Consider the following 23382-nt stretch of genomic DNA (forward strand, 5'->3'; position numbering starts at 1 on the left):
CATAAAAATAAAGCCAGAAAATGAAGAGCTGTTTAATCACTCAATTGGATTTTTTTGCCAGCATATTTCTTTTTCTCTGCAACCCACTGCTAAATTGTGCTTCCTAGCTGTTTTTATAAAATCACTGAATCAAATCTAACTCTGATTACATCAGAGAAGGACAGGTACCCTACACCATAAGAGGGGATTTGAAATTTTGACTTGTCTACTTAAAGATCACCAAAATCTGATAACAAGGTCAATTACGTCCCTGGGTGGGATTGAACCACTAACCTTTTGGTTAATAGCCGTGCATACTAACTGATTGCGCCACAGAGACACTTTGCAAAAAGTACATACTGACAAAGTCTAATAAGCATTCATCTAAAACGTTTCCTAGAAAAACTTTAAAAAGTCAATAATCTGGAGAGTTTTTGTAAGATGTTTCTTCCATCAACCAATGAAGAAACACATTGGTACTTTCCCATGATGAGTGAGTGCTTCAGGATCTCTTGCACTTACATGTGCAGCAGAGTACTGCAATGGAAGCATGCTGGGCTCATAACCCAGAGGTAGGCAGATTGAAACTATCCTTTGCTATTTGCATTTTTTTTTGTTAATTAAAGTAATCCAAAACTGGGATTGATATTTTGGCTCTTTTATTTTTACTTAAAGTACAATAACTTTTACCATTTTAATTTGTTTTAATAGTATATTGACAGTATAGTTTTCTTTAAAAAATCCACTTAATTTTCTTTACCCTATTATTAAAAGGGTAATTGACAAAAACAAACTACATTGTCACCAGAAGAGCAATACAAAATGTACAAGTGATATATTAAAATCATCTTTCCAGCTTGAATTTCAATGATGCATTGGGGCAACGATTTTGTGAGAAACATCTTCACCCTTAAATAAAGATTTTCTTAATTCCTTACCTGTGTGCTAATTAGATATCACCTTGTTTTCACATTAAACAGACTTCTACATGAGAAAGCAGCAAGGATGCAGTGGCGTTAATGTTTCCTGGTGTCAACCTGTATTATTTCAGTAGACATTGAAATGAGGATGCATCTTGCTGCCTTTCCAATGAAGCAAGTTTAATTTAGTAATAGGTAAAAAACCATCCCTACAAAGGTGTTAATCAGAGACTTGGCTTTGTGGACACTTTTCAAAGAACAAATTTGTTAGCATAAAAATAAAGCCAGAAAATGAAGAGCTGTTTAATCACTCAATTGGATTTTTTTTTCCAGCATATTTCTTTTTATCTGCAACCCACTGCTAAATTGTGCTTCCTAGCTGTTTTTATAAAATCACTGAATCAAATCTAACTCTGATTACATCAGAGAAGGCCAGGTACCCTACACCATAACAGGGGGTTTTAAATTTTGACTTGTCTACTTAAAGATCACCAAAATCTGATAACAAGGTCAATTACGTCCCTGGGTGGGATTGAACCACCAACCTTATGGTTTATAGCCGTACACACTAACTGATTGCGCCACAGAGACACTTTGCAAAAGTACATACTGACAAAGGCTAATAAGCATTCATCTAAAACGTTTCCAAGAAAAACTTTAAAAAGTCAATAATCTGGAGAGTTTTTGTAAGATGTTTCTTCCATCCACCAACGAAGAAACACATTGGTACTTTCCCATGATGAGTGAGTGCTTCAGGATCTCTTGCACTTACATGTGCAGCAGAGTACTGCAATGGAAGCATGCTGGGCCCATAATCCAGAGGTAGGCAGATTAAAACTATCCTCTGCTATATGCATTTTTTTTGTTAATTAAAGTAATCCAAAACTGGGATTGATATTTTTGCTCTTTTATTTTTCATTAAAGTACAATAACTTTTACCATTTTAATTTGTTTTAATAGTATATTGAATTTATTGTTTTCTTTTAAAAATCCACTTAATTTTCTTTACCCTATTATTAAAATGGTAATTGACAAAACAAACTACATTGTCACCAGAAGAGCACTACAAAATGTACAAGTGATATATTAAAATCATCTTTCCAGCTTGAATTTCAATGATGCATTGGGGCAACGATTTTGTGAGAAACATCTTCACCCTTAAATAAAGATTTTCATAATTCCTTACCTGTGTGCTAATTAGATATCACCTTGTTTTCACATTAAACAGACTTCCACATGAGAAAGCAGCAAGGATGCAGTGGCGTTAATGTTTCCTGGTGTCAACCTGTATTATTTCAGTAGACATTGAAATGAGGATGCATCTTGCTGCCTTTCCAATGAAGCAAATTTAATTTAGTAATAGGTGAAAAACCATCCCTACAAAGGTGTTAATCAGAGACTTGGCTTTGTGGACACTTTTCAGAGAACAAATTTGTTAGCATAAAAATAAAGCCAGAAAATGAAGAACTGTTTAATCACTCAATTGGATTTTTTTGCCAGCATATTTCTTTTTCTCTGCAACCCACTGCTAAATTGTGCTTCCTAGCTGTTTTTATAAAATCACTGAATCAAATCTAACTCTGATTACATCAGAGAAGGCCAGGTACCCTACACCATAAGAGGGGGTTTGAAATTTTGACATGTCTACTTAAAGATCACCAAAATCTGATAACAAGGTCAATTACGTCCCTGGGTGGGATTGAACCACCAACCTTTTGGTTTATAGCCGTACACACTAACTGATTGCGCCACAGAGACACTTTGCAAAAGTACATACTGACAAAGGCTAATAAGCATTAATCTAAAACGTTTCCTAGAAAAACTTTAAAAAGTCAATAATCTGGAGAGTTTTTGTAAGAATTTTCTTAAATCAACCAACGAAGAAACACATTGGTACTTTCCCATGATGAGTGAGTGCTTCAGGATCTCTTGCACTTACATGTGCAGCAGAGTACTGCAATGGAAGCATGCTGGGCCCATTACCCAGAGGTAGGCAGATTGAAACTATCCTCTGCTATATGCATTTTTTTTGTTAATTAAAGTAATCCAAAACTGGGATTGATATGTTAGCTATTTTATGTTTACTTAAAGTACAATAACTTTTACCATTTTAATTTGTTTTAATAGTATATTGACAGTATTGTTTTCTTTCAAAAATCCATTTAATTTTCTTTACCCTATTATTAAAATGGTAATTGACAAAAACAAACTACATTGTCACCAGAAGAGCAATACAAAATGTACAAGTGATATATTAAAATCATCTTTCCAGCTTGAATTTCAATGATGCATTGGGGCAACGATTTTGTGAGAAACATCTTCACCCTTAAATAAAGATTTTATTAATTCCTTACCTGTGTGCTAATTAGATATCACCTTGTTTTCACATTAAACAGACTTCCACATGAGAAAGCAGCAAGGATACAGTGGCGTTAATGTTTCCTGGTGTCAACCTGTATTATTTCAGTAGACATTGAAATGAGGATGCATCTTGCTGCCTTTCCAATGAAGCAAGTTTAATTTAGTTATAGGTGAAAAACCATCCCTACAAAGGTGTTAATCAGAGACTTGGCTTTGTGGACACTTTTCAAAGAACAAATTTGTTAGCATAAAAATAAAGCAAGAAAATGAAGAGCTGTTTAATCACTCAATTGGATTTTTTTTTCCAGCATATTTCTTTTTCTCTGCAACCCACTGCTAAATTGTGCTTCCTAGCTGTTTTTATAAAATCACTGAATCAAATCTAACTCTGATTACATCAGAGAAGGCCAGGTACCCTACACCATAACAGGGGGTTTGAAATTTTGACTTGTCTACTTAAAGATCACCAAAATCTGATAACAAGGTCAATTACGTCCCTGGGTGGGATTGAACCACCAACCTTTTGGTTAGTAGCCAGACACACTAACCGATTGCGCCACAGAGACAATTTGCAAAAAGTACATACTGACAAAGGCTAATAAGCATTCATCTAGAACGTTTCCAAGAAAAACTTTAAAAAGTCAATAATCTGGAGAGTTTTTGTAAGAATTTTCTTAAATCAACCAACGAAGAAACACATTGGTACTTTCCCATGATGAGTGAGTGCTTCAGGATCTCTTGCACTTACATGTGCAGCAGAGTACTGCAATGGAAGCATGCTGGGCCCATTACCCAGAGGTAGGCAGATTGAAACTATCCTCTGCTATATGCATTTTTTTTGTTAATTAAAGTAATCCAAAACTGGGATTGATATGTTAGCTATTTTATGTTTACTTAAAGTACAATAACTTTTACCATTTTAATTTGTTTTAATAGTATATTGACAGTATTGTTTTCTTTCAAAAATCCACTTAATTTTCTTTACCCTATTATTAAAATGGTAATTGACAAAAACAAACTACATTGTCACCAGAAGAGCAATACAAAATGTACAAGTGATATATTAAAATCATCTTTCCAGCTTGAATTTCAATGATGCATTGGGGCAACGATTTTGTGAGAAACATCTTCACCCTTAAATAAAGATTTTCTTAATTCCTTACCTGTGTGCTAATTAGATATCACCTTGTTTTCACATTAAACAGACTTCCACATGAGAAAGCAGCAAGGATGCATTGGCGTTAATGTTTCCTGGTGTCAACCTGTATTATTTCAGTAGACATTGAAATGAGGACGCATCTTGCTGCCTTTCCAATGAAGCAAGTTTAATTTAGTAATAGGTGAAAAACCATCCTTACAAAGGTGTTAATCAGAGACTTGGCTTTGTGGACACTTTTCAGAGAACAAATTTGTTAGCATAAAAATAAAGCCAGAAAATGAAGAGCTGTTTAATCACTCAATTGGATTTTTTTGCCAGCATATTTCTTTTTCTCTGCAACCCACTGCTAAATTGTGCTTCCTAGCTGTTTTTATAAAATCACTGAATCAAATCTAACTCTGATTACATCAGAGAAGGCCAGGTACCCTACACCATAAGAGGGGATTTGAAATTTTGACTTGTCTACTTAAAGATCACCAAAATCTGATAACAAGGTCAATTACGTCCCTGGGTGGGATTGAACCACTAACCTTTTGGTAAATAGCCGTGCATACTAACTGATTGCGCCACAGAGACACTTTGTAAAATTCCATACTGACAAAGGCTAATAAGCATTCATCTAAAACGTTTCCTAGAAAAACTTTAAAAAGTCAATAATCTGGAGAGTTTTTGTAAAATGTTTCTTCCATCCACCAACGAAGAAACACATTGGTACTTTCCCATGATGAGTGAGTGCTTCAGGATCTCTTGCACTTACATGTGCAGCAGAGTACTGCAATGGAAGCATGCTGGGCCCATAACCCAGAGGTAGGCAGATTAAAACTATCCTCTGCTATATGCATTTTTTTTGTTAATTAAAGTAATCCAAAACTGGGATTGATATTTTTGCTCTTTTATTTTTCATTAAAGTACAATAACTTTTACCATTTTAATTTGTTTTAATAGTATATTGAAAGTATTGTTTTCTTTTAAAAATCCACTTAATTTTCTTTACCCTATTATTAAAATGGTAATTGACAAAAACAAACTACATTGTCACCAGAAGAGCAATACAAAATGTACAAGTGATATATTAAAATCATCTTTCCAGCTTGAATTTCAATGATGCATTGGGGCAACGATTTTGTGAGAAACATTTTCACCCTTAAATAAAGATTTTCTTAATTCCTTACCTGTGTGCTAATTAGATATCACCTTGTTTTCACATTAAACAGACTTCCACATGAGAAAGCAGCAAGGATACAGTGGCGTTAATGTTTCCTGGTGTCAACCTGTATTATTTCAGTAGACATTGAAATGAGGATGCATCTTGCTGCTTTTCCAATGAAGCAAGTTTAATTTAGTAATAGGTGAAAAACCATCCCTACAAAGGTGTTAATCAGAGACTTGGCTTTGTGGACACTTTTCAAAGAACAAATTTGTTAGCATAAAAATAAAGCCAGAAAATGAAGAGCTGTTTAATCACTCAATTGGATTTTTTTTGCCAGCATATTTCTTTTTCTCTGCAACCCACTGGTAAATTGTGCTTCCTAGCTGTTTTTATTAAATCACTGAATCAAATCTAACTCTGATTACATCAGAAAAGGCCAGGTACCCTACACCATAACAGGGGGTTTGAAATTTTGACTTGTCTACTTAAAGATCACCAAAATCTGATAACAAGGTCAATTACGTCCCTGGGTGGGATTGAACCACTAACCTTTTGGTTAATAGCCGTGCATACTAACTGATTGCGCCACAGAGACACTTTGCAAAAAGTACATACTGACAAAGTCTAATAAGCATTCATCTAAAACGTTTCCTAGAAAAACTTTAAAAAGTCAATAATCTGGAGAGTTTTTGTAAGATGTTTCTTCCATCAACCAATGAAGAAACACATTGGTACTTTCCCATGATGAGTGAGTGCTTCAGGATCTCTTGCACTTACATGTGCAGCAGAGTACTGCAATGGAAGCATGCTGGGCCCATAACCAAGAGGTAGGCAGATTGAAACTATCCTTTGCTATTTGCATTTTTTTTTGTTAATTAAAGTAATCCAAAACTGGGATTGATATTTTGGCTCTTTTATTTTTACTTAAAGTACAATAACTTTTACCATTTTAATTTGTTTTAATAGTATATTGACAGTATAGTTTTCTTTAAAAAATCCACTTAATTTTCTTTACCCTATTATTAAAAGGGTAATTGACAAAAACAAACTACATTGTCACCAGAAGAGCAATACAAAATGTACAAGTGATATATTAAAATCATCTTTCCAGCTTGAATTTCAATGATGCATTGGGGCAACGATTTTGTGAGAAACATCTTCACCCTTAAATAAAGATTTTCTTAATTCCTTACCTGTGTGCTAATTAGATATCACCTTGTTTTCACATTAAACAGACTTCTACATGAGAAAGCAGCAAGGATGCAGTGGCGTTAATGTTTCCTGGTGTCAACCTGTATTATTTCAGTAGACATTGAAATGAGGATGCATCTTGCTGCCTTTCCAATGAAGCAAGTTTAATTTAGTAATAGGTAAAAAACCATCCCTACAAAGGTGTTAATCAGAGACTTGGCTTTGTGGACACTTTTCAAAGAACAAATTTGTTAGCATAAAAATAAAGCCAGAAAATGAAGAGCTGTTTAATCACTCAATTGGATTTTTTTTTCCAGCATATTTCTTTTTATCTGCAACCCACTGCTAAATTGTGCTTCCTAGCTGTTTTTATAAAATCACTGAATCAAATCTAACTCTGATTACATCAGAGAAGGCCAGGTACCCTACACCATAACAGGGGGTTTTAAATTTTGACTTGTCTACTTAAAGATCACCAAAATCTGATAACAAGGTCAATTACGTCCCTGGGTGGGATTGAACCACCAACCTTATGGTTTATAGCCGTACACACTAACTGATTGCGCCACAGAGACACTTTGCAAAAGTACATACTGACAAAGGCTAATAAGCATTCATCTAAAACGTTTCCAAGAAAAACTTTAAAAAGTCAATAATCTGGAGAGTTTTTGTAAGATGTTTCTTCCATCCACCAACGAAGAAACACATTGGTACTTTCCCATGATGAGTGAGTGCTTCAGGATCTCTTGCACTTACATGTGCAGCAGAGTACTGCAATGGAAGCATGCTGGGCCCATAATCCAGAGGTAGGCAGATTAAAACTATCCTCTGCTATATGCATTTTTTTTGTTAATTAAAGTAATCCAAAACTGGGATTGATATTTTTGCTCTTTTATTTTTCATTAAAGTACAATAACTTTTACCATTTTAATTTGTTTTAATAGTATATTGAATTTATTGTTTTCTTTTAAAAATCCACTTAATTTTCTTTACCCTATTATTAAAATGGTAATTGACAAAAACAAACTACATTGTCACCAGAAGAGCAATACAAAATGTACAAGTGATATATTAAAATCATCTTTCCAGCTTGAATTTCAATGATGCATTGGGGCAACGATTTTGTGAGAAACATCTTCACCCTTAAATAAAGATTTTCATAATTCCTTACCTGTGTGCTAATTAGATATCACCTTGTTTTCACATTAAACAGACTTCCACATGAGAAAGCAGCAAGGATGCAGTGGCGTTAATGTTTCCTGGTGTCAACCTGTATTATTTCAGTAGACATTGAAATGAGGATGCATCTTGCTGCCTTTCCAATGAAGCAAATTTAATTTAGTAATAGGTGAAAAACCATCCCTACAAAGGTGTTAATCAGAGACTTGGCTTTGTGGACACTTTTCAGAGAACAAATTTGTTAGCATAAAAATAAAGCCAGAAAATGAAGAACTGTTTAATCACTCAATTGGATTTTTTTGCCAGCATATTTCTTTTTCTCTGCAACCCACTGCTAAATTGTGCTTCCTAGCTGTTTTTATAAAATCACTGAATCAAATCTAACTCTGATTACATCAGAGAAGGCCAGGTACCCTACACCATAAGAGGGGGTTTGAAATTTTGACATGTCTACTTAAAGATCACCAAAATCTGATAACAAGGTCAATTACGTCCCTGGGTGGGATTGAACCACCAACCTTTTGGTTTATAGCCGTACACACTAACTGATTGCGCCACAGAGACACTTTGCAAAAGTACATACTGACAAAGGCTAATAAGCATTAATCTAAAACGTTTCCTAGAAAAACTTTAAAAAGTCAATAATCTGGAGAGTTTTTGTAAGAATTTTCTTAAATCAATCAACGAAGAAACACATTGGTACTTTCCCATGATGAGTGAGTGCTTCAGGATCTCTTGCACTTACATGTGCAGCAGAGTACTGCAATGGAAGCATGCTGGGCCCATTACCCAGAGGTAGGCAGATTGAAACTATCCTCTGCTATATGCATTTTTTTTGTTAATTAAAGTAATCCAAAACTGGGATTGATATGTTAGCTATTTTATGTTTACTTAAAGTACAATAACTTTTACCATTTTAATTTGTTTTAATAGTATATTGACAGTATTGTTTTCTTTCAAAAATCCATTTAATTTTCTTTACCCTATTATTAAAATGGTAATTGACAAAAACAAACTACATTGTCACCAGAAGAGCAATACAAAATGTACAAGTGATATATTAAAATCATCTTTCCAGCTTGAATTTCAATGATGCATTGGGGCAACGATTTTGTGAGAAACATCTTCACCCTTAAATAAAGATTTTATTAATTCCTTACCTGTGTGCTAATTAGATATCACCTTGTTTTCACATTAAACAGACTTCCACATGAGAAAGCAGCAAGGATACAGTGGCGTTAATGTTTCCTGGTGTCAACCTGTATTATTTCAGTAGACATTGAAATGAGGATGCATCTTGCTGCCTTTCCAATGAAGCAAGTTTAATTTAGTTATAGGTGAAAAACCATCCCTACAAAGGTGTTAATCAGAGACTTGGCTTTGTGGACACTTTTCAAAGAACAAATTTGTTAGCATAAAAATAAAGCAAGAAAATGAAGAGCTGTTTAATCACTCAATTGGATTTTTTTTTCCAGCATATTTCTTTTTCTCTGCAACCCACTGCTAAATTGTGCTTCCTAGCTGTTTTTATAAAATCACTGAATCAAATCTAACTCTGATTACATCAGAGAAGGCCAGGTACCCTACACCATAACAGGGGGTTTGAAATTTTGACTTGTCTACTTAAAGATCACCAAAATCTGATAACAAGGTCAATTACGTCCCTGGGTGGGATTGAACCACCAACCTTTTGGTTAGTAGCCAGACACACTAACCGATTGCGCCACAGAGACAATTTGCAAAAAGTACATACTGACAAAGGCTAATAAGCATTCATCTAGAACGTTTCCAAGAAAAACTTTAAAAAGTCAATAATCTGGAGAGTTTTTGTAAAATGTTTCTTCCATCCACCAACGAAGAAACACATTGGTACTTTCCCATGATGAGTGAGTGCTTCAGGATCTCTTGCACTTACATGTGCAGCAGAGTACTGCAATGGAAGCATGCTGGGCCCATAACCCAGAGGTAGGCAGATTAAAACTATCCTCTGCTATATGCATTTTTTTTGTTAATTAAAGTAATCCAAAACTGGGATTGATATTTTTGCTCTTTTATTTTTCATTAAAGTACAATAACTTTTACCATTTTAATTTGTTTTAATAGTATATTGAAAGTATTGTTTTCTTTTAAAAATCCACTTAATTTTCTTTACCCTATTATTAAAATGGTAATTGACAAAAACAAACTACATTGTCACCAGAAGAGCAATACAAAATGTACAAGTGATATATTAAAATCATCTTTCCAGCTTGAATTTCAATGATGCATTGGGGCAACGATTTTGTGAGAAACATTTTCACCCTTAAATAAAGATTTTCTTAATTCCTTACCTGTGTGCTAATTAGATATCACCTTGTTTTCACATTAAACAGACTTCCACATGAGAAAGCAGCAAGGATACAGTGGCGTTAATGTTTCCTGGTGTCAACCTGTATTATTTCAGTAGACATTGAAATGAGGATGCATCTTGCTGCTTTTCCAATGAAGCAAGTTTAATTTAGTAATAGGTGAAAAACCATCCCTACAAAGGTGTTAATCAGAGACTTGGCTTTGTGGACACTTTTCAAAGAACAAATTTGTTAGCATAAAAATAAAGCCAGAAAATGAAGAGCTGTTTAATCACTCAATTGGATTTTTTTTGCCAGCATATTTCTTTTTCTCTGCAACCCACTGCTAAATTGTGCTTCCTAGCTGTTTTTATAAAATCACTGAATCAAATCTAACTCTGATTACATCAGAGAAGGCCAGGTACCCTACACCATAACAGGGGGTTTGAAATTTTAACTTGTCTACTTAAAGATCACCAAAATCTGATAACAAGGTCAATTACGTCCCTGGTTGGGATTGAACCACCAACCTTTCGGTTAGTAGCCAGACACACTAACCGATTGCGCCACAGAGACACTTTGCAAAAAGTACATACTGACAAAGTCTAATAAGCATACATCTAGAACGTTTCCTAGAAAAACTTTAAAAAGTCAATAATCTGGAGAGTTTTTGTAAGATGTTTCTTCCATCAACCAATGAAGAAACACATTGGTACTTTCCCATGATGAGTGAGTGCTTCAGGATCTCTTGCACTTACATGTGCAGCAGAGTACAGCAATGGAAGCATGCTGGGCCCATAACCCAGCGGTAGGCAGATTAAAACTATCCTCTGCTATATGCATTTTTTTTTGTTAATTAAAGTAATCCAAAACTGGGATTGATATTTTGGCTCTTTTATTTTTACTTAAAGTACAATAACTTTTACCATTTTAATTTGTTTTAATAGTATATTGACAGTATTGTTTTCTTTCAAAAATCCACTTAATTTTCTTTACCCTATTATTAAAATGGTAATTGACAAAAACAAACTACATTGTCACCAGAAGAGCAATACAAAATGTACAAGTGATATATTAAAATCATCTTTCCAGCTTGAATTTCAATGATGCATTGGGGCAACGATTTTGTGAGAAACATCTTCACCCTTAAATAAAGATTTTATTAATTCCTTACCTGTGTGCTAATTAGATATCACCTTGTTTTCACATTAAACAAACTTCCACATGAGAAAGCAGCAAGGATACAGTGGCGTTAATGTTTCCTGGTGTCAACCTGTATTATTTCAGTAGACATTGAAATGAGGATGCATCTTGCTGCTTTTCCAATGAAGCAAGTTTAATTTAGTAATAGGTGAAAAACCATCCCTACAAAGGTGTTAATCAGAGACTTGGCTTTGTGGACACTTTTCAAAGAACAAATTTGTTAGCATAAAAATAAAGCCAGAAAATGAAGAGCTGTTTAATCACTCAATTGGATTTTTTTTGCCAGCATATTTCTTTTTCTCTGCAACCCACTGCTAAATTGTGCTTCCTAGCTGTTTTTATAAAATCACTGAATCAAATCTAACTCTGATTACATCAGAGAAGGCCAGGTACCCTACACCATAACAGGGGGTTTGAAATTTTAACTTGTCTACTTAAAGATCACCAAAATCTGATAACAAGGTTGGGATTGAACCACCAACCTTTCGGTTAGTAGCCAGACACACTAACCGATTGCGCCACAGAGACACTTTGCAAAAAGTACATACTGACAAAGTCTAATAAGCATACATCTAGAACGTTTCCTAGAAAAACTTTAAAAAGTCAATAATCTGGAGAGTTTTTGTAAGATGTTTCTTCCATCAACCAATGAAGAAACACATTGGTACTTTCCCATGATGAGTGAGTGCTTCAGGATCTCTTGCACTTACATGTGCAGCAGAGTACTGCAATGGAAGCATGCTGGGCCCATAACCCAGAGGTAGGCAGATTGAAACTATCCTTTGCTATTTGCATTTTTTTTGTTAATTTAAGTAATCAAAACTGGGATTGATATTTTTGCTCTTTTATTTTTACTTAAAGTACAATAACTTTTACCATTTTAATTTGTTTTAATAGTATATTGACAGTATAGTTTTCTTTAAAAAATCCACTTAATTTTCTTTACCCTATTATTAAAAGGGTAATTGACAAAAACAAACTACATTGTCACCAGAAGAGCAATACAAAATGTACAAGTGATATATTAAAATCATCTTTCCAGCTTGAATTTCAATGATGCATTGGGGCAACGATTTTGTGAGAAACATCTTCACCCTTAAATAAAGATTTTCTTAATTCCTTACCTGTGTGCTAATTAGATATCACCTTGTTTTCACATTAAACAGACTTCTACATGAGAAAGCAGCAAGGATGCAGTGGCGTTAATGTTTCCTGGTGTCAACCTGTATTATTTCAGTAGACATTGAAATGTGGATGCATCTTGCTGCCTTTCCAATGAAGCAAGTTTAATTTAGTAATAGGTGAAAAACCATCCCTACAAAGGTGTTAATCAGAGACTTGGCTTTGTGGACACTTTTCAGAGAACAAATTTGTTAGCATAAAAATAAAGCCAGAAAATGAAGAGCTGTTTAATCACTCAATTGGATTTTTTTTTCCAGCATATTTCTTTTTCTCTGCAACCCACTGCTAAATTGTGCTTCCTAGCTGTTTTTATAAAATCACTGAATCAAATCTAACTCTGATTACATCAGAGAAGGCCAGGTACCCTACACCATAACAGGGGGTTTTAAATTTTGACTTGTCTACTTAAAGATCACCAAAATCTGATAACAAGGTCAATTACGTCCCTGGGTGGGATTGAACCACTAACCTTTTGGTTAATAGCCGTGCATACTAACTGATTGCGCCACAGAGACACTTTGTAAAATTCCATACTGACAAAGGCTAATAAGCATTCATCTAAAACGTTTCCTAGAAAAACTTTAAAAAGTCAATAATCTGGAGAGTTTTTGTAAAATGTTTCTTCCATCCACCAATGAAGAAACACATTGGTACTTTCCCATGATGAGTGAGTGCTTCAGGATCTCTTGCACTTACATGTGCAGCAGAGTACTGCAATGGAAGCATGCTGGGCCCATAACCCAGAGGTAGGCAGATTAAAACTATCCTCTGCTATATGCATTTTTTTTGTTAATTAAAGTAATCCAAAACTGGGATTGATATTTTTGCTCTTTTATTTTTCATTAAAGTACAATAACTTTTACCATTTTAATTTGTTTTAATAGTATATTGAAAGTATTGTTTTCTTTTAAAAATCCACTTAATTTTCTTTACCCTATTATTAAAATGGTAATTGACAAAAACAAACTACATTGTCACCAGAAGAGCAATACAAAATGTACAAGTGATATATTAAAATCATCTTTCCAGCTTGAATTTCAATGATGCATTGGGGCAACGATTTTGTGAGAAACATTTTCACCCTTAAATAAAGATTTTCTTAATTCCTTACCTGTGTGCTAATTAGATATCACCTTGTTTTCACATTAAACAGACTTCCACATGAGAAAGCAGCAAGGATACAGTGGCGTTAATGTTTCCTGGTGTCAACCTGTATTATTTCAGTAGACATTGAAATGAGGATGCATCTTGCTGCTTTTCCAATGAAGCAAGTTTAATTTAGTAATAGGTGAAAAACCATCCCTACAAAGGTGTTAATCAGAGACTTGGCTTTGTGGACACTTTTCAAAGAACAAATTTGTTAGCATAAAAATAAAGCCAGAAAATGAAGAGCTGTTTAATCACTCAATTGGATTTTTTTTGCCAGCATATTTCTTTTTCTCTGCAACCCACTGCTAAATTGTGCTTCCTAGCTGTTTTTATAAAATCACTGAATCAAATCTAACTCTGATTACATCAGAGAAGGCCAGGTACCCTACACCATAACAGGGGGTTTGAAATTTTAACTTGTCTACTTAAAGATCACCAAAATCTGATAACAAGGTCAATTACGTCCCTGGTTGGGATTGAACCACCAACCTTTCGGTTAGTAACCAGACACACTAACCGATTGCGCCACAGAGACACTTTGCAAAAAGTACATACTGACAAAGTCTAATAAGCATACATCTAGAACGTTTCCTAGAAAAACTTTAAAAAGTCAATAATCTGGAGAGTTTTTGTAAGATGTTTCTTCCATCAACCAATGAAGAAACACATTGGTACTTTCCCATGATGAGTGAGTGCTTCAGGATCTCTTGCACTTACATGTGCAGCAGAGTACAGCAATGGAAGCATGCTGGGCCCATAACCCAGCGGTAGGCAGATTAAAACTATCCTCTGCTATATGCTTTTTTTTTTGTTAATTAAAGTAATCCAAAACTGGGATTGATATTTTGGCTCTTTTATTTTTACTTAAAGTACAATAACTTTTACCATTTTAATTTGTTTTAATAGTATATTGACAGTATTGTTTTCTTTCAAAAATCCACTTAATTTTCTTTACCCTATTATTAAAATGGTAATTGACAAAAACAAACTACATTGTCACCAGAAGAGCAATACAAAATGTACAAGTGATATATTAAAATCATCTTTCCAGCTTGAATTTCAATGATGCATTGGGGCAACGATTTTGTGAGAAACATCTTCACCCTTAAATAAAGATTTTATTAATTCCTTACCTGTGTGCTAATTAGATATCACCTTGTTTTCACATTAAACAAACTTCCACATGAGAAAGCAGCAAGGATACAGTGGCGTTAATGTTTCCTGGTGTCAACCTGTATTATTTCAGTAGACATTGAAATGAGGATGCATCTTGCTGCTTTTCCAATGAAGCAAGTTTAATTTAGTAATAGGTGAAAAACCATCCCTACAAAGGTGTTAATCAGAGACTTGGCTTTGTGGACACTTTTCAAAGAACAAATTTGTTAGCATAAAAATAAAGCCAGAAAATGAAGAGCTGTTTAATCACTCAATTGGATTTTTTTTGCCAGCATATTTCTTTTTCTCTGCAACCCACTGCTAAATTGTGCTTCCTAGCTGTTTTTATAAAATCACTGAATCAAATCTAACTCTGATTACATCAGAGAAGGCCAGGTACCCTACACCATAACAGGGGGTTTGAAATTTTAACTTGTCTACTTAAAGATCACCAAAATCTGATAACAAGGTTGGGATTGAACCACCAACCTTTCGGTTAGTAGCCAGACACACTAACCGATTGCGCCACAGAGACACTTTGCAAAAAGTACATACTGACAAAGTCTAATAAGCATACATCTAGAACGTTTCCTAGAAAAACTTTAAAAAGTCAATAATCTGGAGAGTTTTTGTAAGATGTTTCTTCCATCAACCAATGAAGAAACACATTGGTACTTTCCCATGATGAGTGAGTGCTTCAGGATCTCTTGCACTTACATGTGCAGCAGAGTACTGCAATGGAAGCATGCTGGGCCCATAACCCAGAGGTAGGCAGATTGAAACTATCCTTTGCTATTTGCATTTTTTTTGTTAATTTAAGTAATCAAAACTGGGATTGATATTTTTGCTCTTTTATTTTTACTTAAAGTACAATAACTTTTACCATTTTAATTTGTTTTAATAGTATATTGACAGTATAGTTTTCTTTAAAAAATCCACTTAATTTTCTTTACCCTATTATTAAAAGGGTAATTGACAAAAACAAACTACATTGTCACCAGAAGAGCAATACAAAATGTACAAGTGATATATTAAAATCATCTTTCCAGCTTGAATTTCAATGATGCATTGGGGCAACGATTTTGTGAGAAACATCTTCACCCTTAAATAAAGATTTTCTTAATTCCTTACCTGTGTGCTAATTAGATATCACCTTGTTTTCACATTAAACAGACTTCTACATGAGAAAGCAGCAAGGATGCAGTGGCGTTAATGTTTCCTGGTGTCAACCTGTATTATTTCAGTAGACATTGAAATGTGGATGCATCTTGCTGCCTTTCCAATGAAGCAAGTTTAATTTAGTAATAGGTGAAAAACCATCCCTACAAAGGTGTTAATCAGAGACTTGGCTTTGTGGACACTTTTCAGAGAACAAATTTGTTAGCATAAAAATAAAGCCAGAAAATGAAGAGCTGTTTAATCACTCAATTGGATTTTTTTTTCCAGCATATTTCTTTTTCTCTGCAACCCACTGCTAAATTGTGCTTCCTAGCTGTTTTTATAAAATCACTGAATCAAATCTAACTCTGATTACATCAGAGAAGGCCAGGTACCCTACACCATAACAGGGGGTTTTAAATTTTGACTTGTCTACTTAAAGATCACCAAAATCTGATAACAAGGTCAATTACGTCCCTGGGTGGGATTGAACCACCAACCTTTTGGTTTATAGCCGTACACACTAACTGATTGCGCCACAGAGACACTTTGTAAAAGTACATACTGACAAAGGCTAATAAGCATTCATCTAAAACGTTTCCTAGAAAAACTTTAAAAAGTCAATAATCTGGAGAGTTTTTGTAAGATGTTTCTTCCATCAACCAAAGAAGAAACACATTGGTACTTTCCCATGATGACTGAGTGCTTCAGGATCTCTTGCACTTACATGTGCAGCAGAGTACTGCAATGGAAGCATGCTGGGCCCATAACCCAGAGGTAGGCAGATTGAAACTATCCTTTGCTATATGCATTTTTTTTTGTTAATTTAAGTAATCAAAACTGGGATTGATATTTTTGCTCTTTTATTTTTACTTAAAGTACAATAACTTTTACCATTTTAATTTGTTTTAATAGTATATTGACAGTATAGTTTTCTTTAAAAAATCCACTTAATTTTCTTTACCCTATTATTAAAAGGGTAATTGACAAAAACAAACTACATTGTCACCAGAAGAGCAATACAAAATGTACAAGTGATATATTAAAATCATCTTTCCAGCTTGAATTTCAATGATGCATTGGGGCAACGATTTTGTGAGAAACATCTTCACCCTTAAATAAAGATTTTCTTAATTCCTTACCTGTGTGCTAATTAGATATCACCTTGTTTTCACATTAAACAGACTTCTACATGAGAAAGCAGCAAGGATGCAGTGGCGTTAATGTTTCCTGGTGTCAACCTGTATTATTTCAGTAAACATTGAAATGAGGATGCATCTTGCTGCTTTTCCAATGAAGCAAGTTTAATTTAGTAATAGGTGAAAAACCTTCCCTACAAAGGTGTTAATCAGAGACTTGGCTTTGTGGACACTTTTCAAAGAACAAATTTGTTAGCATAAAAATAAAGCCAGAAAATGAAGAGCTGTTTAATCACTCGATTGGATTTTTTTTGCCAGCATATTTCTTTTTCTCTGCAACCCACTGCTAAATTGTGCTTCCTAGCTGTTTTTATAAAATCACTGAATCAAATCTAACTCTGATTACATCAGAGAAGGCCAGGTACTCTACACCATAAGAGAGGGTTTGAAATTTTGACTTGTCTACTTAAAGATCACCAAAATCTGATAACAAGGTCAATTACGTCCCTGGGTGGTATTGAACCATCAACCTTTTGGTTAACAGCCATACACACTAACTGATTGCGCCACAGAGACACTTTGCAAAAGTACATACTGACAAAGGCTAATAAGCATTCATCTAAAACGTTTCCTAGAAAAACTTTAAAAAGTCAATAATCTGGAGAGTTTTTGTAAGATGTTTCTTCCATCCACCAACGAAGAAACACATTGGTACTTTCCCATGATGAGTGAGTGCTTCAGGATTTCTTGCACTTACATGTGCAGCAGAGTACTGCAATGGAAGCATGCTGGGCCCATAATCCAGAGGTAGGCAGATTAAAACTATCCTCTGCTATATGCATTTTTTTTGTTAATTAAAGTAATCCAAAACTGGGATTGATATTTTTGCTCTTTTATTTTTCATTAAAGTACAATAACTTTTACCATTTTAATTTGTTTTAATAGTATATTGAATTTATTGTTTTCTTTTAAAAATCCACTTAATTTTCTTTACCCTATTATTAAAATGGTAATTGACAAAAACAAACTACATTGTCACCAGAAGAGCAATACAAAATGTACAAGTGATATATTAAAATCATCTTTCCAGCTTGAATTTCAATGATGCATTGGGGCAACGATTTTGTGAGAAACATCTTCACCCTTAAATAAAGATTTTCTTAATTCCTTACCTGTGTGCTAATTAGATATCACCTTGTTTTCACATTAAACAGACTTCTACATGAGAAAGCAGCAAGGATGCAGTGGCGTTAATGTTTCCTGGTATCAACCTGTATTATTTCAGTAGACATTGAAATGAGGATGCATCTTGCTGCCTTTCCAATGAAGCAAGTTTAATTTAGTTTGAGGTGAAAAACCATCCCTACAAAGGTGTTAATCAGAGACTTGGCTTTGTGGACACTTTTTAGAGAACAAATTTGTTATCATAAAAATAAAGGCAGAAAATGAAGAGCTGTTTAATCACCCAATTGGATTTTTCTGCCAGCATATTTTTTTTCTCTGCAACCCATTGCTAAATTGTGCTTCCTAGCTGTTTTTTTATAAAATCACTGAATCAAATCTAACTCTGATTACATCAGAGAAGGCCAGGTACCCTACACCATAAGAGGGGATTTGAAATTTTGACTTGTCTACTTAAATATCACCAAAACCTGATCACAAGGTCAATTATGTCCCTGGGTGGGATTGAACCACCAACCTTTTGGTTAGTAGCCAGACACACTAACCGATTGCGCCACAGAGACAATTTGCAAAAAGTACATACTGACAAAGGCTAATAAGCATTCATCTAGAACGTTTCCTAGAAAAACTTTAAAAAGTTAATAATCTGGAGAGTTTTTGTAAGAATTTTCTTAAATCAACCAACGAAGAAACACATTGGTACTTTCCCATGATGAGTGAGTGCTTCAGGATCTCTTGCACTTACATGTGCAGCAGAGTACTGCAATGGGAGCATGCTGGGCCCATTACCCAGAGGTAGGCAGATTGAAACTATCCTCTGCTATATGCATTTTTTTTGTTAATTAAAGTAATCCAAAACTGGGATTGATATGTTAGCTATTTTATGTTTACTTAAAGTACAATAACTTTTACCATTTTAATTTGTTTTAATAGTATATTGACAGTATTGTTTTCTTTCAAAAATCCACTTAATTTTCTTTACCCTATTATTAAAATGGTAATTGACAAAAACAAACTACATTGTCACCAGAAGAGCAATACAAAATGTACAAGTGATATATTAAAATCATCTTTCCAGCTTGAATTTCAATGATGCATTGGGGCAACGATTTTGTGAGAAACATCTTCACCCTTAAATAAAGATTTTCTTAATTCCTTACCTGTGTGCTAATTAGATATCACCTTGTTTTCACATTAAACAGATTTCTACATGAGAAAGCAGCAAGGATACAGTGGCGTTAATGTTTCCTGGTGTCAACCTGTATTATTTCAGTAGACATTGAAATGAGGATGCATCTTGCTGCTTTTCCAATGAAGCAAGTTTAATTTAGTAATAGGTGAAAAACCATCCCTACAAAGGTGTTAATCAGAGACTTGGCTTTGTGGACACTTTTCAAAGAACAAATTTGTTAGCATAAAAATAAAGCCAGAAAATGAAGAGCTGTTTAATCACTCAATTGGATTTTTTTTGCCAGCATATTTCTTTTTCTCTGCAACCCACTGGTAAATTGTGCTTCCTAGCTGTTTTTATTAAATCACTGAATCAAATCTAACTCTGATTACATCAGAAAAGGCCAGGTACCCTACACCATAACAGGGGGTTTGAAATTTTGACTTGTCTACTTAAAGATCACCAAAATCTGATAACAAGGTCAATTACGTCCCTGGGTTGGATTGAACCACCAACCTTTTGGTTAATAGCCGGACACACTAACCGATTGCGCCACAGAGACACTTTACAAAAAGTACATACTGACAAAGGCTAATAAGCATACATCTAGAACGTTTCCTAGAAAAACTTTAAAAAGTCAATAATCTGGAGAGTTTTTGTAAGATGTTTCTTCCATCAACCAAAGAAGAAACACATTGGTACTTTCCCATGATGACTGAGTGCTTCAGGATCTCTTGCACTTACATGTGCAGCAGAGTACTGCAATGGAAGCATGCTGGGCCCATAACCCAGAGGTAGGCAGATTGAAACTATCCTTTGCTATATGCATTTTTTTTTGTTAATTTAAGTAATCAAAACTGGGATTGATATTTTTGCTCTTTTATTTTTACTTAAAGTACAATAACTTTTACCATTTTAATTTGTTTTAATAGTATATTGACAGTATAGTTTTCTTTAAAAAATCCACTTAATTTTCTTTACCCTATTATTAAAAGGGTAATTGACAAAAACAAACTACATTGTCACCAGAAGAGCAATACAAAATGTACAAGTGATATATTAAAATCATCTTTCCAGCTTGAATTTCAATGATGCATTGGGGCAACGATTTTGTGAGAAACATCTTCACCCTTAAATAAAGATTTTCTTAATTCCTTACCTGTGTGCTAATTAGATATCACCTTGTTTTCACATTAAACAGACTTCTACATGAGAAAGCAGCAAGGATGCAGTGGCGTTAATGTTTCCTGGTGTCAACCTGTATTATTTCAGTAAACATTGAAATGAGGATGCATCTTGCTGCTTTTCCAATGAAGCAAGTTTAATTTAGTAATAGGTGAAAAACCTTCCCTACAAAGGTGTTAATCAGAGACTTGGCTTTGTGGACACTTTTCAAAGAACAAATTTGTTAGCATAAAAATAAAGCCAGAAAATGAAGAGCTGTTTAATCACTCGATTGGATTTTTTTTGCCAGCATATTTCTTTTTCTCTGCAACCCACTGCTAAATTGTGCTTCCTAGCTGTTTTTATAAAATCACTGAATCAAATCTAACTCTGATTACATCAGAGAAGGCCAGGTACTCTACACCATAAGAGAGGGTTTGAAATTTTGACTTGTCTACTTAAAGATCACCAAAATCTGATAACAAGGTCAATTACGTCCCTGGGTGGTATTGAACCATCAACCTTTTGGTTAACAGCCATACACACTAACTGATTGCGCCACAGAGACACTTTGCAAAAGTACATACTGACAAAGGCTAATAAGCATTCATCTAAAACGTTTCCTAGAAAAACTTTAAAAAGTCAATAATCTGGAGAGTTTTTGTAAGATGTTTCTTCCATCAACCAACGAAGAAACACATTGGTACTTTCCCATGATGAGTGAGTGCTTCAGGATCTATTGCACTTACATGTGCAGCAGAGTACAGCAATGGAAGCATGCTGGGCACATAACCAAGAGGTAGGCAGATTGAAACTATCCTCTGCTATGTGCATTTTTTTTGTTAATTAAAGTAATCCAAAACTGGGATTGATATGTTGGCTCTTTTATTTTTACTTACAGTACAATAACTTTTACCATTTTAATTTGTTTTAATAGTATATTGACAGTATTCTTTTCTTTCAAAAATCCACTTAATTTTCTTTACCCTATTATTAAAATGGTAATTGACAAAAACAAACTACATTGTCACCAGAAGAGCAATACAAAATGTACAAGTGATATATTAAAATCATCTTTCCAGCTTGAATTTCAATGATGCATTGGGGCAACGATTTTGTGAGAAACATCTTCACCCTTAAATAAAGATTTTCTTAATTCCTTACCTGTGTGCTAATTAGATATCACCTTGTTTTCACATTAAACAGACTTCTACATGAGAAAGCAGCAAGGATGCAGTGGCGTTAATGTTTCCTGGTGTCAACCTGTATTATTTCAGTAGACATTGAAATGAGGATGCATCTTGCTGCCTTTCCAATGAAGCAAGTTTGATTTAGTAATAGGTTAAAAACCATCCTTACAAAGGTGTTAATCAGAGACTTGGCTTTGTGGACACTTTTCAGAGAACAAATTTGTTAGCATAAAAATAAAGCCAGAAAATTAAGAGCTGTTTAATCACTCAATTGGATTTTTTTTGCCAGCATATTTCTTTTTCTCTGCAACCCACTGCTAAATTGTGCTTCCTAGCTGTTTTTATAAAATCACTGAATCAAATCTAACTCTGATTACATCAGAGAAGGCCAGGTACCCTACACCATAAGAGGGGGTTTGAAATTTTGACTTGTCTACTTAAAGATCACCAAAATCTGATAACAAGGTCAATTACGTCCCTGGGTGGGATTGAACCACCAACCTTTTGGTTAATAGCCGTGCACACTTACTGATTGCGCCACAGAGACACTTTGCAAAAGTCCTTACTGACAAAGGCTAATAAGCATTCATCTAAAACGTTTCCTAGAAAAACTTTAAAAAGTCAATAATCTGGAGAGTTTTTGTAAGATGTTTCTTCCATCAACCAACGAAGAAACACATTGGTACTTTCCCATGATGAGTGAGTGCTTCAGGATCTCTTGCACTTACATGTGCAGCAGAGTACAGCAATGGAAGCATGCTGGGCCCATAACCCAGAGGTAGGCAGATTGAAACTATCCTCTGCTATATGCATTTTTTTTTGTTAATTAAAGTAATCCAAAACTGGGATTGATATTTTGGCTCTTTTATTTTTACTTAAAGTACAATAACTTTTACCATTTTAATTTGTTTTAATAGTATATTGACAGTATTGTTTTCTTTCAAAAATCCACTTAATTTTCTTTACCCTATTATTAAAATGGTAATTGACAAAAACAAACTACATTGTCACCAGAAGAGCAATACAAAATGTACAAGTGATATATTAAAATCATCTTTCCAGCTTGAATTTCAATGATGCATTGGGGCAACGATTTTGTGAGAAACATCTTCACCCTTAAATAAAGATTTTCTTAATTCCTTACCTGTGTGCTAATTAGATATCACCTTGTTTTCACATTAAACAGACTTCTACATGAGAAAGCAGCAAGGATGCAGTGGCGTTAATGTTTCCTGGTGTCAACCTGTATTATTTCAGTAGACATTGAAATGAGGATGCATCTTGCTGCCTTTCCAATGAAGCAAGTTTAATTTAGTAATAGGTGAAAAACCATCCCTACAAAGGTGTTAATCAGAGACTTGGCTTTGTGGACACTTTTCAGAGAACAAATTTGTTAGCATAAAAATAAAGCCAGAAAATGAAG

General features: G+C 34.4%; 5 non-coding genes across 5 annotated transcripts; all 5 read right to left on the reverse strand.

Moving 5' to 3' along the window:
- Positions 1 to 1416: 1416 nt before the first annotated feature.
- On the reverse strand, positions 1417 to 1490 carry TRNAY-AUA (transfer RNA tyrosine (anticodon AUA)). Its single transcript has one exon. It is a non-coding gene; the product is annotated as a tRNA-Tyr (tRNA).
- Positions 1491 to 3752: 2262 nt separating this feature from the next.
- On the reverse strand, positions 3753 to 3826 carry TRNAS-ACU (transfer RNA serine (anticodon ACU)). Its single transcript has one exon. It is a non-coding gene; the product is annotated as a tRNA-Ser (tRNA).
- Positions 3827 to 7261: 3435 nt separating this feature from the next.
- TRNAY-AUA (transfer RNA tyrosine (anticodon AUA)) lies at positions 7262 to 7335 on the reverse strand. Its single transcript has one exon. It is a non-coding gene; the product is annotated as a tRNA-Tyr (tRNA).
- A 2263-nt stretch (positions 7336 to 9598) lies between these two features.
- TRNAS-ACU (transfer RNA serine (anticodon ACU)) lies at positions 9599 to 9672 on the reverse strand. The gene has a single exon. It is a non-coding gene; the product is annotated as a tRNA-Ser (tRNA).
- A 9251-nt stretch (positions 9673 to 18923) lies between these two features.
- TRNAS-ACU (transfer RNA serine (anticodon ACU)) lies at positions 18924 to 18997 on the reverse strand. Its single transcript has one exon. It is a non-coding gene; the product is annotated as a tRNA-Ser (tRNA).
- Positions 18998 to 23382: the final 4385 nt, after the last annotated feature.

Source organism: Pseudophryne corroboree, unplaced genomic scaffold, assembly GCF_028390025.1.
Source record: "Pseudophryne corroboree isolate aPseCor3 unplaced genomic scaffold, aPseCor3.hap2 scaffold_454, whole genome shotgun sequence".
Lineage (NCBI taxonomy): Eukaryota > Metazoa > Chordata > Amphibia > Anura > Myobatrachidae > Pseudophryne > Pseudophryne corroboree.